This window comes from Mustela nigripes, chromosome 7 (genome assembly GCF_022355385.1).
Source record: "Mustela nigripes isolate SB6536 chromosome 7, MUSNIG.SB6536, whole genome shotgun sequence".
NCBI classification, from domain to species: Eukaryota; Metazoa; Chordata; class Mammalia; order Carnivora; family Mustelidae; genus Mustela; species Mustela nigripes.
The window spans coordinates 73,244,429-73,269,159 of NC_081563.1; the positions used below are offsets into that span (position 1 = coordinate 73,244,429).

The 24,731-nt window shown below is 39.6% G+C and overlaps 2 long non-coding RNA genes across 2 annotated transcripts in view; one reads left to right on the forward strand and one right to left on the reverse strand.

Annotated features, from left to right (window-relative positions):
• Positions 1–24,731, reverse strand: part of LOC132022574 (uncharacterized) — a 110,870-nt gene that overhangs the window by 50,619 nt on the left and 35,520 nt on the right. The gene's annotated exons all lie outside the window — the stretch shown is intronic.
• On the forward strand, positions 1,262–21,402 carry LOC132022573 (uncharacterized). The gene is made up of 3 exons (XR_009405631.1): positions 1,262–1,310; positions 20,515–20,702; positions 21,376–21,402. It is a non-coding gene; the product is annotated as an uncharacterized LOC132022573 (long non-coding RNA).

The following is a 24,731-nucleotide window of genomic DNA, read 5'->3' on the forward strand; positions in this document are numbered from 1 at the left end:
AGATCACAACCCTGTGATCACGACTTGAGCCAAAATCAAGAGTCAGATGCTTAGCCAACTGAGCCACCCAAGTGCCCCTATCCAAGACATGTTATTAAGTCAAAAAAGCAAGTTACTGGATTATAAATGTAGTATACCATTTCTGTAAAATAAAAACCAAAACAAGAATCCCTATAAAAATGTTCAAGATCTGGGAGGAAACCCACCCATTAACAATGGTGGTTACCTCTAAGGAGGGGAATGTAATTGGGCTAATGGTCAAGAAGGACTCTAGCTTTGTCTGTATGATCTGACGTTTTTGCAAGAAAGTGTTCATGTATGATTTGTGTAGCCTGAAACTGATAATTTTTAAGTGGTAACCACTGTGGCAGACATAGAGATTTTTAATTTAATACTACCACTCTATAATATAACAATTTCTTTTTTTACTACGTGTATGTATTACTTTAAAATAATAATTTTAAACAGTAACAACAAGAATCCATGCTTTTTGCCCCTTCAGTTACAGGAAACTTCATAGAACAATGTTGCTGCAGGCAGTTCTCAAAGCCCAAAGGTTGCCCTCCCACCAGCCCCATAAATGATTGTTATTTATGACCACTTCGTGACATAGATGTGTACAGCTATTTACCATCTCTGCTGGGAGGATGGATGTTCACATTCATATGAGACAAAAACAAATCAAGATTCAACGAGACGGGCTGCTGTGGGCTTGGGGATTAGAAGAGCAAAAATAAAAATAAAAAACAAACCCAGCAACATACTCTAGTAAATCACTTCTCCTTTCTGTCTTGTTCTTAAGAAAGAATTTAACAACCTCATCTGGGTTGCAGACATTTTTACGTACTCGCCACTGAGTTTTAAAAAGCATGAACAAAATGTTTGGCTGAACTGGCCTCTGGACTGAAAGCTCAATTGTAATCATGGCGGATCTTTTTGTCTAGGATTCAATATGGCAGTGCGTGTATGTCACTTTGTTCAACAATGGCTCTTCTCTATTTTCTTATCTTTCTGAGCAGCCTTTCAGAAGGCTTCAAAATTTTACCAGACCCTGTAGGTTTCACTTCTTAAGACCAAGTGAGATCATTTGAACATTGGGGGACGAGAGAATTACCTCTTTCAATTCTTATTCAAATTCTGACCTTCCAACAGCCTCCTTCCTTCAACATCCCACCATTTTGTTCTTTTTGAACCTCAAGGAGTGGGTTGAGTTTAACCTTCCTCTTCTGCTGCTTGTCTTTTAGGTATGGTACACTTGGGAAGAACCTAGAATCTTTCCAAAGCAAGGATCACAGATGTTGCTTCAGATGGTAATGTTGAGCACTTCGTTTTACCTATAAAGGAATTAGCCTTATTGAGTTTGTTCACAAACAATATTATTTAATCCTCTCAATGTCCCTGTAAGGCTGGGTTTTAAAGAAAAAACTGAAGTGAGAAAGGTTAGGAACTTTGCCCTAAGAGATACATTGCAACAAATTACTCTCTATTCCAGACCCTCGACACAGCTCTCCTGGTCCAGTTAGCTGACCGGAGGTCTTTATTAAAATGCCTCCTAGGCCTGTTTTTAGCTGTTAATAAAAACACTTATGGGCAGTTTAGTAAACTTCCAGGAACTTTAACGGGGAGATCTGTTAATGAATCCCTTTGAAGTTGCCAGCTCCTTCCAGATATATTCACCGTGATACCATGAGTTGCTTTTTAACCTGCTGAAACAAAGCACCCTACCTTTGATGTTGGGCTCTGAATCCTAACCTACATTTCTAACCGGGGCAGTACATTCAGGGTGGTGAACTGCCACTTGAAGAGAAGATCCACATACATGGTTTCTCCATTATCACCCTCTTTCTATTTAACTCACTTTTTTCTTTCTTTCTTTCTTTCTTTCTTTTTTTTTTTTTCTGGCCTAGCTGATGTTGGATACGTCACTCCTTAGCTCCTGGGTTTTGAGATATGTGGAAGAGAACCATCAGGTCTCTCCACCCAGAACCAAATAGGCAAAGTAAGAAGATTAAGGAACCTGGATGGCTCAATCAGTTAAGCATCTTCCTTTGGCTCAGGTCAGGATCCCAGAGTCCTGGGATCGAGCCCTGCATCAGGTTCTCTGCCTCCCCCCCTGTTTGTGCGCCCCCCTTCTCTCAAATAAATAAAATATAAACAAACAAACAAACAAAAAAAGATAGAGGACGGAAACATCACAAGATCTCTCCTGTCTTGCCTTGTGTCAGCTGTGGCCTAGGCCCTGATATTACTCCACTCACCCTCATGTTGGAGATACTTAAACCAAACTGTGAAGGACTCAAAGCTTGGAGTTTGGTTCCTCAAACCAAGTCTTCATTCACTCTCTCATTTTCCCATTTGCCATGACCCCCATTGTCCTAGGCAGTCCTAATGCTGCTCCAACATGATCTAGGCTTGTCCTTCTCTTCTTTCGAAGTTGAAAAGTTCTCATTCTCTGTCTCTTTTCCATTGGTTCAAGATGTCTGTGCCTTCTACAGAGAGCTAGCCTGATAAGCCAACCCATGCAAATATACTAAAAGGCTTAGAATAGAACCTCCCTTCTCCTCCCAAATAAAGCACACATAATTCGTTCAAGACTAAAAATATCCAAAACTAAAAAGAAAATTATAAATATGTAAAATTTTCCCCACCTTATTTTTTAACTAATTTATCCTGAACATCTTCCCACATCAATCAATTTTATGCAGCATCCTTTTTAGAGTTTCAAAATCCAGTTATACTTCCCTCTCTTCCCACTGATGAGCATTTAGTTTCTCTCCAGTTGTTCATCTTATGAACATCTTATATCTAAACTCATGCAAAGGATGATTTCTATATCATAAGGAATGCATGAGTGGGAAGGAAGTCCTGTTATGCAGCTCCATTTTCTGTGTGTGTCTGAGGTCAACCCTCCTTCCAACAGTATCTCTGTCCTTCACTTGTAATTATCACTCTGAGACCTATTAGTTGGGAACCGACTTAGGGAAAGGACTTGGGAACCGATAATCCTTGATATTTGTGTCTAAAAATTCACTTTTATTTATTTATTTTTTAAGACTTATTTATTTATTTGACAAAGAGAGATCGAAGTAGACAAGAGAGGCAGGCAGAGAGAGAGGGGAAGCAGGCTCCCTGCCAAGCAGAGAGCCCAATGTGGGGCTCAATCCCAGGACTCTGAGACCATGAACTGAGCCGAAGGCAGAGGCTTAACCCACTGAGCTGCCCAGGCACCCCTAAAAATTCACTTTTATTGTATGTATTTCTATTTATCAGTTTGGATAAAAGCTGGTAAGATTTAACCAAAATCATCATGGAAAAATTCGTGAGAATTCTGTTTGGACAATCCGAAAGGTAACTGAGTTCCTGCAGTAAATTTGGAGTCTATGGGGCCAACAGCTGATTGGGCCTTGTTGTCCCTCTCTTCCAACATTATATTAGAATATAGGCATGATGATGATGAGGAGGAGGAGGATATTGATGGTAATGATAAGATAATAGACTCTAGGGCCTTCATCTACTGGCAAAATATCCTATTCCAGAAACAAACCTGTAGATAATCAGAACTTGAGTCTTCTCATCTCAGAGGAAATAGGAGGACTCAGTGTTCCCTTCCTCCACCTGCAGTGGGATCCAGCTGTGTATCCATAGTGCTGTTCCTAGTTCCATGAAGGGCAGACTTTACAACTCTTTGACAATTAAAAAGCAGACACTTGAGGATTAAACTAGAATTGAAGCAAAGTTTCATAAATCTCCTTTTAGCCACAAGAAGACTGTAGACTTTGCCTCCAAAATCCTAGGGATAAGGGGCTGATGTACCATCCATCACTTTGATGTGTTCAACATTTAGTTATAGAGAGAAGCTCAATTTTAATGGAATACAAGAAAAAGTGTGTAGTGGACAATCAGGTATTGATTTAAGGTATCACAGAGAGTGTGTATATTCTGTGTCAGAAAGATGGAGGATCTTTTCTTGTGACCAGAATTAGAGATATTTCCAGCAAAAGACACCTGAAGGGCATCTGTGTACTACACCAGAGGCAATTGCTAGGTTCTCAGCTATTCCTACCTCACACACCCCCTATTTTGAACAGTGGTCCTCTCATAAAGCTTTAGCTCTATTTTAAAGAGTGAGTTGCTGTTATTCAAAGTCCACTTTCATTTAAATAAAGAAAGGGTATCTTATATAAATGGGAGGTAGCCATAGATTTGGGGGGATAATAACAGTTCCTATGTTGTGTGATTCAAGGGGTACCAGAAGGACTCCACTCTGTCTTCCACCAGCCATGCCCACTGCATGAATGTGGAACTTTATTCATGGAGTCTTATGGCCTTTCCAACTTTCAGAGTCCTCAATTATGATATAAATATCACTGGGAAGTGTCACCCAATCACCTGACATTTTAGAAGGGGTTCATTTTATTTTAGTTTTTAAATTAGTGTAGGGGCACCTGGGTGGCTCAGTGGGTTAAAGTCTCTGCTTTCGGCTCAGGTCATGATCCCAGGGTCCTGGGATCGAGCCCGCATCAGGCTCTCTGCTCAGCAGGGAGCCTTCTTCCCCCTCTCTCTCTGCCTGCCTCTCTGCCTACTTGTGATCTCTCTCTGTCAAATAAATAAACTCTTTTAAATAAATAAATAAATAAATAAATAAATAAATAAATAAATAAATTAGTGTGATGTTTTTCTAATGAAATCTTATCTAGGATCCCAAAATATAAAAGGCAGAGTAACTCTGGCTGAAGCAGGTAGAGGGCTGGGGCTCACTTACATGACTTCCTTTTTATTCTGAGAAAATCCAGAAAAGCAGTAGTCAGTTGTATAATTTTTAAGTGAAATTTCAATTAGACATTTGCGGGACCTCTTAAATAACCCTGAAGAAACTTAGAGTTCTTTAATATACAGTTTGGGTCAGTAAACTGGACAAAATAGGTATTATGAGCTTCCCAACATAATGCAATAGGAAGGATATGTCACCTAAGAAATATCTCCACCGGAAGGAAGGAAGGAAAGAAGGAAGGAAGAATTTTAGTAAACCCTGTAGTTCTAAAATATCTGTTTACAGGAAATAAGAGGATAGAGAAACAAGTTAAATTAGACTGTGGGGAAACAGCCAAATACAGAATGAGGGAAATTCTACAGGACAAATGATCCAGTTTGTTATGCAAATGAATAGCCTAACAAGGGGTAGGGGGGGAACTATTAGATTTTAAAAGACAACCATCCCAAAAAGACAAGCCAATTTAAAAAGGGGCAAAGGACTTGAATGACATTTATCCAAAAAAAGATGTGAAATGGCCAAGATGTTCAATATCATTAGACATTAGGGGAATGCAAATCAAACCCACCAGAAGATACCACTTTAAACCCACTAAGATGGCTGTAATAAATAATGTAGAATGTAACAAGTGCTGGCAAGATGTGGGAAAATGGGAGCCCCCACACATGCAAGGCTGATGGGAATGTAAAACAGGGCAGCCCCTATGGAAACCAGTTTGGTGTTTCCTCAGAAAGTTAAGCATAACTGTATCATATGACCCAGGAATTCCACTTCTGGATATAAACCCAAAAGAACTGAAAATTGGCACTCAGACAAATATGTACACAGGCCTGTCCATAGTAGCAGTGTTCATAATAGCCAAAAACACCCCATATGTCCATCAATAAATAAATAGGTAAATAAGTTGTGGTATATACATTTAATGAAATTATATATTCCATAGGAAGGAACGAAGTACTGATACATACTCCAATGTGGATGGTTCTTGAAAATATTATAGTGAGGTGAAAAAGCCAGACACAAAAGGCCACATATTATATGATTCCATTTTATGAAATATCCAGAACAGGTAAATCTCTAGAGATAGGATATAGATTGATGGTGGCCAGGTGCTGGTGGGAGGTGGGAGTAGAGAGCCACTGCTCTAATGGGGCTCTAGGTGTCCTTTTGGAGTGATGAAAATGTTCTAGAACCAGAGAGAGGTGGTGACTGCACAACATTGTGACTGTACTAAATGCCACTGAATAGTTCTCTTTAAAATAATTAATTTTGCACCATGCAAATTTTACCTCACCAAGGAGAGATAGATAGATAAACAGATAGATGAATAGATACAGAAATATAGGTTTAAAAAAAAAAGGACCAGAAATATACCAGCCAAATCAAATATGTCGTCATTGGCTTGATCTGAGTCTATCAAAGCTGTTATAAAAATACATTTTTGAGGCAATGGGAAACTTGAACAGGAATTGAGTGATAGGTGATATTAAGGGATTATTGGTAATTTTTTTGTGAACTTGCATAGTGACTGTGTTTTTAAAAGCTCATTCTCAGAGATTCATTCTAAAGTACTTATGAATGAAATAATATAATGTCTAGGATGTGCTTTAAAATATTCCAAAAGGGGCATCCGGTGGCTCAGTCGGTTAGAAGTTGGACTCTTGATTTTGGCTTGGGTGGTGATATCAGGGTCCTGAGATTAAGCCCTGGACACTGCACCCCAGTTAGGGTTTGCACTCAGCAGGGAGTCTGCTTGAGGATTCTCTCTCCCTCTGCCCCTCTCCCTGCTCACACAGGAGTACGCGCACGTGGGTGCTCGCTCGCTCTCCCCGAATAAATAAATAAATAAATATTTAATAAAATAAAATACTCAAAAAAATAGTTGAGAGGCGAAAATAGCTGAAACAAGATCAGTAAAATTTTGACAATTGATAAGGCTAAGTAATGGGGACATGGGCATCATTGCTACTTTTGTGTATATTTGAAATTGTCCACAATGAAATACATCTAATTTGGTTTAGAAGCCACGATTTATTTAATGCTATTTATAGTCCTTCAAGATGGACATGGGATAGGTCCATCTGGGAGGCTTTGGCAAACATGAGAAGAGAAGGAGATAGGGAGAAGGAAGAGCAGAGGTGGAGAAGAGGAATACTAGAAGAGAACATCAAAGGAATGTGAAACCACATAGTTCACAACTTTGCTGGGGGCAGGGCCCTCAGGGAGAGAAAACTGGTGTTTCCTCAGCTATGAACATGGGGTAGGGGACACTTGATGTATCCTTCCCAGGGCAAAGGAAACAGCATCCTCATGCCGATTACCAATGGCCAAACATTTACTGGGCACCAACCATGCCGAAAATACTATGATTATTGGCAGCTCCAAGTGAAATCACAGCCTTAAACTGTCCTGCCAACAGTTAATGATTGTATCTAAGTAGCCCTTACATAACTTGGGAACCACCACTTCCTGAGTTTGGAAGGAACTCGAGGAACCACAGATAGCTCTTGATTTTGTGAAGTTGCAATGGCCTTTGCAGTGGTCGGGAGCCCTGGGCTCTGGTCCTAGCTCGACCAGTTATTAGCTGCGTGCACCTCTCTAGTTGCTGACTCCGAGCACCCCATTTGTGGAATAAGAGTTTGGATGGTTTCTCTCATTCCTTCTATCTCTACAAAGCATTCAGTTCATTCATTCATTCACTGGATGAACATTTATTCTATGCATAACCTGGATACATCTACAACTAGCAAAGAACTCTGTCTGTTAAACACAAAATCTCTTAAAAAGTTTTTCCTCAGCAGAACTCTCTATCTGCCTCTTGCCTTCAGGGTTGAGAGTTAGTCAGCGTTTCTCATCCGAATGGGAAATGTGCAACAAATATCTCTCTTTATCCCTAGTCATAGGTACCTCATTAGGTGGGACCCTAATAATGAAGAAGGAAAGCAGCTCTATTTTGCAATTATCAAAGGGCAAGGAGTTCTTGAATTTCCTTTCCTTTTGTTAAAAAAAAAAAATCCCAAATTTTGCCACCCAGAGAAAACCTCTTTTAACGTTTTTCTGTATGCCTTTTCAGGTATCCTTTGTAATGGTTATATAGTATGCCTTTGTATGAATGCACTATAATTTACTTAAATATTTTCTACGTGGGTAGCTCCCCACCGTGAAAATACTGGGGGGAACACCGTTGTACACATATCATTGTTCAGTTGTCCAAGAATGCTCAACGTGGAATTACCGGGTCAAAGGGAATGTACATTGAAAGGTTTTTTTTTTTCTCTCACCATAGCACATCCCTTCCCCAATGTCCATCACCAGCCACCCCATCCTTCCCACCCCTCTCCCCTCCAGCAATCCTCAGTTTGTACATTGAAAGTGTTGATAAAGCTGTGTAAGTGCCCTCCAGAAAGACTAGCAATTCCCACTCCCCCGCAGCGCTATATGAAAATGCCTTTGCCGCTACATCCGTCCCAACATGAGTGTTCGCATTCATTTCAGTCTTTGCCGATCAATTCTTCCTGACATTTCACAGGGTCTTCTATAATGCTATGTTTGCATTTCTCTACCTGAGAGGTGCTATAGCACCGTGGTAAGTTTATCCAGAGGTGGCAGCTTCCTTCCTCCATTTCTGAGGGAACAGGATCTATCACAAGTCACCTGAGCCTCCTAGCTCTTAGAGCAACAGTAAGGACTCTGCAGGCGGAGCCGGTTTCTCCCGTTCTTTGTCCTGCTGCTCTAGGAAACCAGCATACCCCCTCCACGCCGGGCGCCCAGCTTCAGGAGGCACTCGTTCAAACCACCTTCTTAATCACAAGCAGCTAAAAGTTAATTCATCACCGCTCCTGTTTTGGCTGTGTAAAATGAAGCCTTCCTGCACCCCAATTCTGCAATTAACACTTGATTTTTTTTTTTTTTTTTTTTTTTTTTTTTTTTTGGTATAAAGTGAACTTTACTAAGTAAGCAGCCATGAGTGATAGAGGAGATTCTGTTTTATTTGGATTCCTTTCAATTATGATTTCCTGCTAGCTGCCTGACTTACAATTAGCCAAACACAGAGGAAACACCACACCATAAGTAACCGTTTTTCTTTCTTAAAACATTCGTTTTAATAGGTGTTGGCAAAGACCTATCAGATTGCTAGGGGTTTTATCCCCCCAGCAAATTAAATACCTGATTTATTCTTCTGGCAAATTTTCCCTCTCCTACCCACACCCCCCCCCCATGACATAACAGTCATGAGGTTATGAAAACAGAGGAGAGAGGTTATGAGAACCAGTAAGGCTTAGAACATGCTAGCTGCCAGCCTAAGCTGCCTTCATGGTGGTGTGAAAATTCCTGTTCCTGTTTCCTCTGCAGGAGAACAGGCCCTTACATATTGCTGTCAGTTGTATTGTGAGATCAGCTTTCTATCTGTGGGGCCTTTCCCCTGAACACAAGTCTCTCTCATATAAACCACCAGTCCAGGTAGTGTTTCCAGCCAATACACTGATAGAAGAAATGAGGATGTTTTATTCCCTCTGAAGGGGACACGGTGTGAAAGGCAGGCTTTTTAGAAGGGTCACACAGGGCTATGAATTTTTGCAGGTCATGAATCAAGCTGTTGATAAAAAGCAATGCGCTTTCCGGGAAGGTGTGATTTGAAGTAGTCTTGACCCAGGACATGGTGAATATAGAGCACATAAAATAAGAGACGATGGTCACTTGGGTTACAGGAAGGTGGCTCCAGTAATTTTTAAAAGTTGTACGTCGAAGGCTCCAGGGATTACTTTAAAAGTATATATAGTCTTTTGGAAGAATTTCATTTGCTAGGCACAAGGGGCAGCTGCTGGAGTATGGAGCCATTAGAGGGCTCCCCTCTTGGCTCTGCTTTGAATTCATACCCTCTCTTCCCCAAAAAGGAAAAACAAGTTGATTTAGGACAGCGTTACCCAACCTTTTGAACACATACCTTATTTAGATAAATGTAAAAATCTCAGACACATACTCCCACAGAGATTCTGACCGCCTCTACACATTTCTAACTGAGAAACCATTACCTCCTGCACACCCTTACCAGCCTGGGAAATTTTACTAGCTTTACTTGCTTTGGTTTTCATTACGAATAACAAGAGATTGTTTAAATTTGCCTTCAAAGGTTAAAAATGTCTTCTAATATTGAAAATGACTTTTCAAACTATACAGTTCTCCCAAGGATGGATAATGGATATCATAGAGGATCAGGAAAGTCCAGATTCCTAACACTCACTAGTCTAGCCTCCTTTCTGCCCTCCTCTGTGCACCAGCCTGTGATTAAGATTGTAGCCAAAAACTCTACTGGTCATTTACACTTTTGTATGAGTCTGTGTCACTCCTTTGCTTCTCTGCAGTCATATGCAGATGATGCCTTACCTTATCCCCGATGGGAAGTTGAAAGTCTTTTGACTGGGAGGCAAGCAGTCACAATTGTATTATCTGAAACCCCAAATCCAGAACCCACATGGACCTACTGAATCAGTTCCTCCAGTGGTGTGGCCTGTGAACTTTTGTTATTGCAGTCACCCCAGCTGGCTCTGATGCATACCCAGATTTGTAACCAACCAGCTGACCCTGCAGCAGACATTTACCTTCTGGGCTGCTCCAGTTTTGTTTTTGTTTTATTTTGTTTTGTTTTTTTAACACTCATCACATTTTAATAATTCTCCACTTTGGGAATCCCACCTTTGCATTAAAAGCTCTAAATAAACTATGTTCCCAGATTCCTTTGCTGCTAGGTGTAAGTACATGACAGGTTCTACCATTCAGAGGCACCTATGTGAGATTTTTGTTTCCAAAAGAGCTATCTAAAGGAAACAGCCTAGACACTGGATCCAGTTATTCCGCATAGGTGGCCACAAAAGCTGTGTATTTCTGAGAAATGCCAGTGGTGCAGCAGCTAGCAGAGGTTGTGTTGTTCTGAGGTATGTGATGGCAACAGTTCCCCCACCAGGCAAATTCAGCAGTGTGGACCTAGATGCTACTCCTAGGAGCTCAGTCTAGCATACTGATTTTCAATCTTGGCTGTATATTGGAGTCACCTAAGGAGATATTTTTTTTAAAACAGCGATGCCTGCATTCTACCCCCAGACAGTCTAATTTATGGGATGGGGTATAATATGACCATTAACTCCCAGACAATCCCACTGTGCAGTCAAGTTTGAGAACCTCTAATCCAGAGGTTCTGCCTCTTTTCCTTCCAACAATGATTTAATAAATTTATCCCCAATTAAAATAGCTAAAATGCATTCTCCCATCTGCAACTAAAAAGCCTGACCAGTGCAGATTCATAAGGTGCCTTTCAACTCTGAAAGCAGAATTTTAGGTGTTCTGTTCTTTTAATTGTTAGAAGAGTACCAAGATGAGTCAATGGGAGAAAAAAGTCTCTTCAGCAAATGTACTGAGATAGTTGGATAGACACATGCAAAAGATTGATGTTGGAACCTCATCCCAGATGCAAAAATTAACCCAAAATGAATCAAAGACCTAAATGTAAAGGCTAAATTATAAAACTCTTAGGAGAAAAAATAGATATAAATCTTCTTGACTTTGGACTTTGTCAATGGTTTCTTGCATAGGACACCAAAGCACAAGCAACAAAAGAAAAAAAAAAAGATAAATTGGGTATCATCAAAACTGAAAAACCATGTGCTTCAAAGGTCACCCTTGAGGAAGTAAAAAAGACAACTGACAGAATGGAAGAAAATTTTGCAAATAATATACTAATAAGTGACTTGTATCTAGAATATATGAAGAATAACTATAACTCAATAATAAAAAACAAATAACCCAATTAAAAATGGGCAAAGGGGGGCACATGGGTGGCTCAATCTGTTAAGCATCGCCTCCGGCTTGGGTCCTGATCTCGGGGTCCTGAGATTGAGCCCCATGTCAGGCTCCCTGCTCAGTGGGGAGTCTGCTTCTCCCTCTCCTTCTGCTCCTCACCCCCACCTTGTGTGCACTCTCTCTCTCTCTCCCTCAAATAAATAAATAAAATCTTCAAAAGAAAAAAATGGGCAAAGGATATGAATAGACCTTTCTCTGAAGAATATATTAAAATGGGGATGCCTGGGTGGCTCAGTTGGTTAATCATCTGCCTTCGGCTCAGATCATGATCCTGGAGTCCTGGGATCGAGTCCTACAGAGGGCTCCTTGTTCAGTGGAGAGCCTGCTTTTCCTCTGCCTGCACTGCCTGTTCTGCCTGCAGCTCTCTGTGCTTCTGCTCTCTCTGACAAATAAATAAATAAAATCTTTAATTAAAAAAAGAACATATTAAAATGGCCAATAAGCATACGAAGAGATGCTCGGCATCGTTAGTCATTAGGAAAATGCAAATCAGAACCACAATGAGATACTATTTCAAACCCACCAGGATAGCTATTTAAAAATGAGAAATAGGGGTGCCAGGGTGGCTCAGTTGGTTGGGCGACTGCCTTCAGCTCAGGTCATGATCCTGGAGTCCCGGGATTGAGTTCCACATCAGGCTCCGTGCTTGGTGGGGAGTCTGCTTCTCCCACTGACCTTTCTCCTCTCATGCTCTCTCTCACTCTCTCTCTCTCTCTCTCTCTCTCTCAAATAAATAAATAAAATCTATAAAAATGGGAAATAATAAGTGTTGGTAAAGATGTGGAGATATTAGAACCCTTATACACCGTACACTGGTGGGACTGTGAAATGGTGTAACCACGTTAGAAAACAGTCTGGCAGGTCCACAAGATGTTAAACGTAGAGTTACCATATGACCCAACAATTCCACTCCTTGGCACATTCCCAAGAGAAACAAAAGCCTGTCCATATACAAACTTGTGCATGAATATTCACAGAAGTACTATTCATAATAGGCAAGAAGTGGAAACAACACAGATGTCTATCAACTGATTAATGGATAGATAAAATATAATCTAGCTATACAGTGGAATATTATTCAGCCATAAAAAAGAGAATGACGTACCAATATGTGTACATGCTACAGCATGCCTGAAACTTGAAAACATTATGCTAATGGAAAGAAGCAGTAACAACAACAAAACCCACACATATTATATTGTATGATTTCACATTTACATGAAATATCCAGAATAGGCAAATCCATGAAGAGAGACAGTTATCAGTGGTTACCTAGGACGGGGAGGGTTGGGGGAAATAAGGAATGACTACTAATAGGTATGGGTTTCTTTTTGGGGTAATGAAAGTGTCCTAAAATTTATTATAGTTGCACAAGTTTGTAGATACACTATAAACCATCAAACTGCATACTTTAGATATACAGTGTGTGAATTATATCTCCATAAAAGCTATTACTAAAAAAAATTTTGGAGGGATTCCAAACTTTAGCTTCTAGTAGAAGAAATATTTTGGAGGAAGGGTGATGGGTAATCTTTCTAGAACTCAGGAAATCATCCCTTGTTGTCAATCACCTTCTCTGCCAGTTGGTAAAATGCGCTGTGGAAGGCATGGTCCTGTGCTCCACAGAAGGTTCCCAAAATAAGGGAGGGTAGAAAAAAGAGTTTTAATGGCAACTAAGAAGCTTTTTGAGAGGAAGTCAGGAAAACAATAGAACATTACTAGTTAGCATTACTAGTTTCCTGTAGTCAAAAAGAACATATGGGAAAGGAATGATTGTCCTCGGTGTCCTCAGGGAGCACGCAAGATTTGGATGGCTGAACTCAAGAGAGAAAACCTGATCCCAGCCAATACAGGGACAGAGGTGTTTGGGAGGGTAAGAGCAGTTCAGAGAGTAGGTGCAGAATCCCTATGGAAAGTGGAAATGTAAGTAAAGTTAAAGGGCTTCTCGTCACCAAACTCCCAAGAGTGGACCTGAAGTGGAAGGGAGAGGGCACTTTCAATTTCTATTGTGTTTTTCCTCCATGTAATTAGAATTTTTTTTAAATCAAACACGTATTGCTTTGTGATTAACAACATAACAACAAACTAGTTTGCTTTAGCAAGTGTGAGTATGACTATTTAAATGAGAAAAAAAATCAGGAAGAGAACCATGAAGCAGAAAGGAATAGAAACAGGAGAGGAAAAGAGAGAATGCGGGATGAAACTCATCACCACAATGGTATTTGATGAAGAACATAAATACATTATTACTTCAAATTTTTTCCTAGACAGTTGCAGAAGAGTTTTTGTAGCACAGGATAATAAAGACTGTGTCCTTGCTTTTGTACCTGCCAATTTGAGTAATTTCTCTCAAGGTTATGTAATTAAAGGTGGACTAGAATTTTAGTAAGAGCAAGTTGGAATAGACAGGTTGGAATATTGATTGTCAGCCTAATATGTTAGTTTCTTCTGTAGACAATGAGGATTCCTTCAAAAAATTTGAGCAAGTAGAATTGCTTTGGATAGTGATGTGAGGCAATGGCTCCCAAAACTGGATGTGCATCAGAATCCTAGAGTTAGCTTTAAAAACGATACAGATTCTTGGGACCCTACCACTCTTCTTATTCAGTAGGTCGGGCTGGGATCCAGGAATTTACATTTGTAAATGTCATGTGTTACAGATGCTTTATCGTACTTAGGAATGGGTTGAGTGTATCATAGATTAGAGTGCAGGAGATAATGCAAACAGGGAGACACACAGACTACTAGAAAAGTTCAGGATACTGGAATACTAAACTGGAATGGCGGTAGAGGAAAAGAATTAATATGACCATCATTATGAAGACAGATTCAGTACAGTTTGGTGAATGCTTGAGTGCATGTCCCATGAGGCAAACATCAGTTTGTTTTATAGACCATTGGATAACCCAGAACATCACGCAATGTACATGATGGAGTAAACACTCCGTGGTATTTGCTGAATGAATGAATGGGAGAAAGTCATAGGTGACTCCAAAGGCTTGAGCAGAGCAACTTTAACACACCAATGATAGAGACATTTAGGGAATCTGTTTTTAAGAAAAAATAATTATAGATTTTCCATGGTTGAGTCAGAAAGTATGGTAAGAGGTATAATGCCTTAGCGATTATGGGAGAATGGTGTCGACACCCCTCTAAGGCAATGTGACTGGGACAGTAGTGGGAAGAAGTCTGGAGAACTTTTTCTCTGACTGTAGACTTTCAGTAACTGTCTGCAAAACTGGACTCTGGGAGACATTCATTTGGGTTACCGGGACTTGCTGTGTTCTCTGACTGTAGGTGAGAGGTTCATACCTGGGTGGTTTTCCACATCCCCTCTTTTGTAATTTTTAATTAATATTAATTAATGTTAATTAATATTAATTATAGCAGGGCTATACCCTGCCCCCCACACGCACACACTTTCATTTAGCAACCATGAAGGATTTGCCCTCTGGCCTCATTCACCCATTCACCAACCCCACCTTACTTCCCTTCAGTTCACCTGTTACATCTTACTAATCCCTCCTCTCTACAAACTCCAGCCCCAACAACCAAAGACTATTCCTGTATTTACTTGGCCTTTGACTTTGGTGTCCTGCCTTCCCTTCAAAAAGAGTTGGGGCTTCTGCTGGCTGAACTGGGAGCCTTCTTTCTGGTATGCTTTTGTTCCTTCGTTCTGCCTCTCTCTGCTCCTGACCACCCTGGGCATCAATTTCCGCCAGGCCTGCTTCATTCTTCCTAGAAGGGGGCGTCCAACAACCAGGAGCAGAGAACTTTGAAAAAGACATGACACATTTCCCTCCTCCTTATAAGAGGATCAAAGACATGACTAGACTGTGGTTCATTTCCATTTAGGCTAAATCACAGGTAGGTAGACTCATAGGAATTGGTCAAACAAACAAACAAATGAGATTTTGTTTTAAATAAAATAAAGCAAAAAAGCCCAACCTGGTCGCTGGGTGTCATGTTACTTTGGAATTAGCTGTGTGACCATGAGTAAATCATTTCACTTTAAATGAAGTATAGCTAAATGATGAATATTATTCCTTTTAACTCTAATGTTCTTTCATCTAATAACTATATCCCTTTGCTTCTGACACCTCTTCTCCTAGGTGGAGGAGAAATTGGTGTAGGGTGGTAGGGTGTACAGGTCCCCGCAGATTGGGGAGAAGCATGGAAGTGGCATATTCTAGTTTCTCTGGTCACTGATGGGGGATGAGATGCCAGAAGGCCTTGTAGTCCAGCCAGGCTGGAGTAACTTACCTGGAAAGGGTCTCCATAGCCAAGGCACCTGATAGGAGACCCAGGAGCCTAGGTCTGGAGCCAAAGGAATGTCAGAGGATTTGAGAACATGACAGCCATAAGCCATAAGTTGGTACAAAATGGGAAGCGATATGGGAAAATTCCAGGTATATGGGCTTTGCTCTGAGTTCCAGGGCCTTCACTTGTAGGTGGTTCATCCCACTCAATGGGGCCAGGATGGAACTGGGCATGCTGACATCGTATCCTGGCTGCCTTGGCTACATCCAAGGATTTATTGAGTAACTACTATACTCTTATCTCCCTTCTCACTTCCTGGCCCAGAAAAGTCACATTCAGCTGTTAGCAGTTTTCCCAGAGTCAGACTGATAAAGTTGGAGACACCCTTCTCCTGTCTCAACATGATGTTTTTGAATGAAGGAGCTACGTTTCCAGTTTTCAAGGGAGGTGATGGGAATGCTATTTGAAGGATCTGAGGACAGAGTGATGTGTGTTTGTAGAACCAAAGAGGTAAGCCCCCCCTCTTGTCAGGGGGTGCAAACCTCTGGGTCTTCAGAGAAAGGAGGGCATCACATGTACAGGATGTCTTATTACATTCTGCTCCTTCCATTCTCTATCTGCGAAGGCTTGCCACTTAGGAAGGCAAGGCTGTATGATATAAGGACCTGTTTGCCTATTTCAAACTTTCCTCTCTTATCTCTCCTCTCTCTCTCTCTCTCTCTCTCTCTTTTTCTTTAAACAACTTTAAAAAACAAACATTTTTTGGACCTTCAAGATGTTGCCAATTTTGCCCTGTTACAAACATTACCATGATACACAGTGCTACACATACATCAGGTTAGTTCCTAAGAATAAATTCCTAGGTGTGCAATTGCTGAATCAGAAGAAATGGAGATTTTGAAGTAATTTAATAAAATTCACCAAATTGCCCTCCAGAATTGTAAAAATACACATGCCATCAGCTGTATTAGGATAGTTCCCTTTCCCAGATGCAGCAAACATTTTCACATTTTTGTCAATCTGAGAGGTTAAAAATATATCTTCTTCCTAAATTAATTTCATTTGTAGTTACATTTGTTACATATATTTATTGTCCATTTTAATTCCTCCTTTTGTGAGTTTCCTTTTCATGTTCTTTGCCTATTTTTCTTTTAGAACATTAAGCTTTATAAGTAAGCTTTTTATTTCTTAAGACTATTAACCCTTTTCCACCATTGCAAATATTTTTTTAGTTTGTCCTTTCATTCGTCCTTTAATTTGTCCTACGATTCGTTTTGCTTTGTTTTTCCTGATCATATAACATTTTATTTGTTTAGACAAATCTCTCTGATATTTGTATTTAGAAAAGAAAAATCCCAAAGGAAGCCAAAGAGGGGGGATACCTTAATTACAGAAGACCAATGATAAGAATCACATCGGACTTCTCCTTAGAAACCATACAAACAGAAGAGAATGGAATGAAATTAATTAGTGTGTTGAAATTTTAAAAACACCAAATTGTATCCTGTGACATTGTCTTCAGAAGTGAAGGAGAAATAAAGGTTTTTTCAGACAAAAAGAAGTAAGAAAATTTGTCACCAGTAGACGGGCCCTTGAAAAAAGTGTTGGAAGTTCTTCACAGAGGAGGAAAACTATAGAGGCCAGAAACTTGAATCTACATTTAAAAAAAGAGAGAGAGAAGGGTATTAGTCAAGAAGCTAATGAAAATAAAATGAAATCTTGTATTTTTGTTATTCTTTTTTTTTTTTTTTAAAGATTTATTTATTTATTTGACAGACAGAGATCACAAGTAGGCAGAGAGGCAGACAGAGAGAGAGGAGGAAGCAGGCTCCCTGCTGAGCAGAGAGCCCGATGCGGGGCTTGATCCCAGGACCCTGGGATCATGACCTGAGCCGAAAGCAGAGGCTTTAACCCACTGAGCCACCCAGGCGCCCCAATTCTTAATTAATCTAATAGTTAGCTGCTTATTTAAAAGAATAACCATAGCAATAATGTATTAGGTGACCATAGCTATGAATAAGTGAAATGAATGACAGCAAATTATAAGAGACAAGAGGATAGAACTGGGAATACTCTCCTGCCAATGAGCAATACAGTGCTATTTTAAAATAGATGAGCTGTAAATGTATACTGCATACTTCAGGGCAAATATTTTAAACACTTTATTTAGTTATTTATTTGGCAAAGAGAGAGAGAGAGAGAGAGCACGTGTGGAAGCACAAGCAGGTGGAGCACCAGGCAGAGGCAGAGGGAGAAGCAGACTCCCCACAGAGCAGGGAGCCCGTTGTGGGGCTCTATCCCAGGACCCTGGGATCAGGACCTGAGCTGAAGGCAGTCACTTAACCTACTGAGCCATCCAAGTGCCCCCAGGGCAAACATTTTTTTTTAAGTTTTAAAAAGGTATAATTAATGTGTTAAGAGAAAATGGAATAATATAAAACACCCAATTAAAAACAGAAAAGGTGGAAAAAGAGTAAAACAAGAAACAAAGAACAAGTGCAATGAATAGAAAACAGTTGCAAGTATTGTAGATACTAATCCAATTATATCAACAATGATTTTATTTTACTATTTTTTAAGGTTTTATTTTTAAGTAATCTCTACACCCAACATGGGGCTCGAACTCACAACCCCAAGATCAAAGGCCACCTGCTCTTCAGACTAAGCCAAACTGGTGCCCCAGTAATCATTTTCTTTTCTTTTCTTTTTTTTTTTTTTAAGATTTTATTTATTTATTTGAGAGAGAGAAAGAAAGAAATACCACGAGCAAGGGGGAAGGATAGAGGGAGAAGGAGACTCCCTGTTAAGCAGGGAGCCCGACTCCAGGCTCTATCCCAGGACTCCGGGATCATGATCTGAGCCGGGATCACTGACTGAGCCACCCAAGTGCCCCCAATAATAATTTTCAATGTGAACAGAAATATACAATTAAAAGAGACTGAAAGGGTGGCTGAAAACAATAAGTTGTCCATAGGAAGCCCACTTTTTTTTTTAAGATTTAATTTATTTATTGGACAGACAGAGATCACAAGTAGGCAGAGAGGCAGGCGGGGGCGGGGGGAAGCAGGCTCCCCGCCAAGCAAAGAGCCTGATGCGGGTCTCGATCCCAGGACCCTGAGTGCCCCTAAAAGTAAAGGGATGGAGAAAGATATACCATGAGACCACTAATCAAAAGAAAGTTGGAGTAGCTGTATTAATTTCAGACAAAGCTGCCCTCAGAACATGAAAAACTATCATGGCAATATCAGTAATATCAAGGAAAATTACTAGTAATAAAGGGGTCAATTCTCCAAGAAAACATTCTAATCCTGAATCTGTGTGTGTCTAAAAACAAAGCATCAAAATATGTGAAGCAAAACTGATAGAACTGGAAGGAAAAATAGATGAATCCACTCTTATAGTTGGAGATATGTACACCCTTCCATTAGTAATTGACACATCCAACAGGCAGAAAATCCTTAAGGATATAGTTGAACTGAGCCATCAATCAACTGGAACTAATTGACCTTTATAGAGTGTTTTATCCGCAACAGCAGAATACAGTCTTCTCAAGCCTACATGGGACATTCATCAAGAGAGACTACATTCTGGGCCACAAAACACACATCAACAAATTTAGAAGAATAAAAATTATACAAAGTATGCTCTCAAATCACAATGGAGTTAAATTAGAAAATCAGTAACAGAAAGATAGGATATTCCAAAATATTTGGTGATTAAACAACACGCTTCTATTTTTTTTTTTTTTAAAGGATTTATTTCTTTATTTGAGAGAGAGCAAGCAGGGGAAGGGGCAGAGAGAGGAAGACAAGCCGACTCCCTGCTGAGCTGGGCTGGTGGGGGAAGGGAGAGTCTATCCCAGGACCCTGAGATCATGACCTGAGCTGAAATCAAGAGTCAGACGCTTAACCAAGTGAGGCACCCACTTCTATATAACACACTAGTCAAAGAATAAGTCTATATAACACTTCTATATAACACACTAGTCAAAGAATAAGTCTCAAACAATGTATTAAATATTTTGGACTCAGTGAAAATACAACTTAACCAAATCTGTGGGGTGCAGTGAAAGCAATGCTAAGAGGGAAATTTATAGCATTGAATTCATATATTAGAAAAGGAGAAAGGTCTAGATTTATAATTTAAGCTCCTTTGGACACTAGAGATTTCAGGAAGAGAACTATGCTACTACTTAAAAAACTAAGCAGGAATTAGCTTCGAACCACCTAATTCTTCTGTTTGCTCATGCCACTATTTTCTCTGGGTCCAGAATTAACTGTTTTATCTGGTTATTGATCCATGTTATATAAAGCTAATACTAATACAAATAGTTCTTCAATCTCTGCTGTCACCACTGGGAGCTGCTGCACAGATAATTCAAATTATCTGACAAATTCATACAAATATGCATATTTTTTTAGGTTGAGGAATTTCTGGCCCTAAGATTAATTTTAACCAGTTGGACTTGATCTTGCAGATTACATGTTTTCATTAATGCTGGGACTGCCTAGAAAAAAATTTCCCCGTACTTGGCTGCTATGAGTATTTCAGAATTTTCTGATTCAGAAAGTAATATGAACTTATTGTAGAAAATTTGCAAACTGACAAGAATTTTTGTTTTTGCCAAGTGAGAGTTGTATGCATATTAGGAGAAGTGAATTGTTCTGCATAAGAAAGGGAGAGCTATCTGGAAGCCTGGGATGGACAAGCTCTGGAATCGAAGAAGCCAGAAACCAGTCTGTCTGTTGCTACCCAGGGAAAGACAATAAAGAGGAAACCTGGTGTGGCTTCCAGATGGAGAGAACTGACAGATAAGGTATGTATTAGGGTTACCCAGAAAATCAGGACCAGTAGGACCAGTAGGAGATAGATAGATAGATAGATAGATAGATAGATAGATAGATATCCAAAAGGATTTGTATTAAGTGATAGGGATGTTATAAAGAGACTTACTGTAATGATTTGAGTCATAGAGTTCTAGAGACTGAGAAGTTCTATTGCTTGTCATCGGCAAGCTGGAGACTCAGGAAAGTTGATGATGTAGTTCCAGTCCAAGCCAAAAGGCTCGAGAACTGGAAGAACTAATGGTATAAGTCCTAGTCCAAGTTCGAAGACCCTAGAATCAGAAATCTAGTGGAGTGTGTTCCAGAGGGCAGAATACCGATGTCTAGCTCAAGTAGTCAGGCAGACAAAAGAAATTCTCCCTTCCTCCACCTTTTGCTGTATTCATACCCTTCAGTGGATTATATCATGCCCACGCACATTGGGGAGGGCCATGGGCTTTATTCAAAGTCTACAGATTCAGATGACAATCTCTTCTTGAACATCCTCACAGACACACCTAGAAATAATGTTAACTAGCTGTGTGGGTATCCTGTGGCCCAGTCAAGCTGATACATAAAATTAACCATCACAAGACACATCTGAAGAATATGTTTGAGTTGCTCTGAACTGCATGGTGTAAAACATCTCATCTGTCTTTCCTACAGAATCTTCAGTAAAAATCAACACTTGGGCCTGTCCTACTCCTCCTGGAGAATGAAAGAGGTACTGAGTCATGTTTAGTGCTAGGTTCAAGGCTGTGACAGACCTTGGGCTTAGCCCTAGGGACTTAATAAGGAAAAATTTTTAAAGAAGAATATGTTAAAACTCTTCACAGAAATGACTGTTATTGACCTGGTGGTATTTTTTCCTCCTCCTTTTATGTATGTATATATGTATATGAGTGTATGTATAATAAAGCTGGGACTGCATTATATAAATAGATTTGTATTCTACATTTTTTACTGAACATTGAATCATGACTATTGGGGCACCTGAGTGGCTGGTTCTGTCGGTTAAGCATCTGCCTTCCGCTCAGGTCATGATCCCAGGGTCCTGGGATCAAGCCCCACACTGGAAATCCTGGCTCAGAGGGGAGTCTGCTTCTCCTTCTCCCTCTGCCCCTCCCCCTTGCTTGTGCATGGGAGGCCCTGTGCATTCTCTCCCTCTCTCTATCTCAAATAAATAAATCAAATTTTAAAAATAAATAAATCATGACTACTGGATGATATCCATGCTAGAGTTCTTATAATAATAAAAAGTTAAAAACTGGGCACCTCGGTGGCTCAGTCGTAAAGGGTCTGCCTTTGGCTCAGGTCATGATCCCAGGGTCCTGGTATCTAGGCCCACATAGGGGCCTAGGCCTGCTTCTCCCTCTCCCACTCTCGGGGCTTGTGTTCCTTCTCTCTCTGTGTCTCTTTCTGTCAAATAAATAAATAAATAAAATTTTTTTAAGTTGAAAACTGATAAATATATGTAATATAGAAATAATAAAACTTTGGTATATCAGCACTGATGAAGTATTATACGACTACTAAATATCAGGTCTTGAAAGAATATTTATTATTATCCAATAGTCATGATTTATTTGTAGTCCTCATGGGCAGCTACAATTTCTTACTTAGGATGCAGTTTAGGAAGTCAACAGGCAGGACATTTTTTAAGATCCTGGATCCATTCTGCTATTTTGCCAAAACACCTTTCAGAATGGGTGATTTCCACTCTTACTAGCACAACAAAAAGATTATTTTACCTGTTTTTGTACTTTATACAAAATGGAATTACAAGGTGTGTACTGTTTCGCTTCTGGCTCCTTTCCCATGGTATTTGTTTGTGAGATTCATTCATGTTGTCGCAGAGAATTGTAGATTGTTTCTTCTTACTGCTGATGGAATTCCATTGCGTGAATATATGACAATTTATTTATCCATTGGTGAGCATTTGGGCATTTTCCCATTTGGTATCACTATGAATAGTGCTGTGATGACATGTCTTTTGGAGAATGAAATATGTCCACATTTCTACTGGATAGTTATGCAGGATTATATATTCATATATATTATATATGATATATTATATATTAGGTTTTTTTAGCTTTCATAGATATTGTCAGTTTTCCAAAGTGTTCGTACCAATTTGTATCCCATCAGTCATTTGTAAGAGTTACAGTTGCTTCATATCTTTGCCAACATTTAGTATCATCAGTCTTTTCAATTTTAGCCATTCTGGTGGGTGTGTAATAGAATCTCTTTGTAGTTTTAATTAGAATTTTCTTGATGACTGATATTGAGGTCCTTTTCATATGTTTATTGGTCATTTAGGTATATTCTTCTGCAAGTATCTTTTCAAATCTTTGCTCTTTTTTCTGTTCAGTAAGTTGGATATATGCATTTAAATATCTTTTGTCAGTCAGTAGTTCCCTTTTTTCTCTGTCAGTAGTATCTTTGGATGGACAGAGTTTTCTATTTAAAATGGTCAGTTTATCTTTTTTTTTCTTTAATGGTTAATGCTTGTTGTGACTGCTTATATGATCTTTGCCCATTTGAAGAACATGGAAGTTCTTCTTTATTCTATGTGCTCTTTTATGTGCATGGTATGGGGGATGGGTCCAGATACATTTTATTCCCTACAGACAGTCAATTCACCCACCATCATTTAATGGAAAACACACTTTTTACCTTCTGCCTACAATATTTACTGCCTTTATCATAAATCAGGTGACCATATATACATGGTTCTGCTTCTCCTGTCTGTTCCATTGGTTTTGTATTATTGAGCCATATCACAATGTCTTAGTTACTTTACTATCTAATGGTGTAAGTTCTTCAGCTTATTTCTCAAGATTGCCCTTTTTGTCCACTTTTACAACAGGATATTAGGGATTTTTTCTTATTGCTATGTAAGAATCCCTTACTGGTGAAGAACATTAATCCTTGCCTGTTAAATGTGTTATAAATATCTTCCCATTTGTCATTTGACTTTTGATTTTATTTATAGTTTCTCTTGTCATAGAGAAGTATTACATTCTTACAAAGTGAAGTCTATTGACATATTGTGATTTTTTTCCCCTCCAGTATGTTTATGATTACAAAGTTCGTCCCGAATGCCAATGAAGTTTAAATGCAATGTTTATATTCACAATATGGAGCGTGTGGGGACAACGTGAAAATAAATAGCTTTCCTATAATCAATAATCTTGCTTTCTTTTTAGAGAGGAAGTCAAGGTTCAGGGAGGGTGAGAGAGCGTATGTGAATATATGAACATAATTGCATATATTAGGAAATTCACACCTGCTCAAAATCAGAAGAATGAGAATTCTGAGAGTTTTTATTTCCTGAATTCCAGTCTCAAAGATCAATTACCCCTAATAGAAAAAGATGTCCCCTTGATTCCATCTGATGGCAACTGACCCAATCAACAGAGCGGATTGCTGTGTTGTGTTAGAAGGGGTTAGTGAGCCTGTTGGTTTTAAAGACTGGAGCCAGAATCCCCCTGCTCCTTGAGTAATCAGCACTCAGGTAATGAAGAGCCTGCTAGGACAGAGTGTGTCCTTGTCTTCAGCAAGACTGTCATGTGGCTCACAGGAGGCTGCCTGGGAGGAATTGGCCAAATCAGAGAGGTTTATAAATATGCCTGACGAACATAGCAATGACAGCTCAGCTCACAGAATTCCCTGTGTTTGCGTCTGTTCTGGAAGCGCAGAGCGGGAAAAAAAGGTAATGTGGTTATTGGATTTCTTTTCAACAAAACAAAATCCTTGTAGTGATTATTAAGAGGCAGAGTAGAAACCCAAATGATGAGGCTGAAATATGGTTTGCATTCTAGCTTTATTCTGGTCCTGTGCTCGTTTTTTTTTTCTCTTTGCAGGGGCAAAAAAAAAAAAGAAGCCATAAGACCCAACCACCCCACCCACTCCCCCCACCCCAGCACTCTGTGTGTGTACTTAGTCCATGGACAAAGAGAGTTTTATGAGAAAGTTTGCTGTGTGCCAGTGAAGTGTTTTATTTTTCATCATTTTAAAAA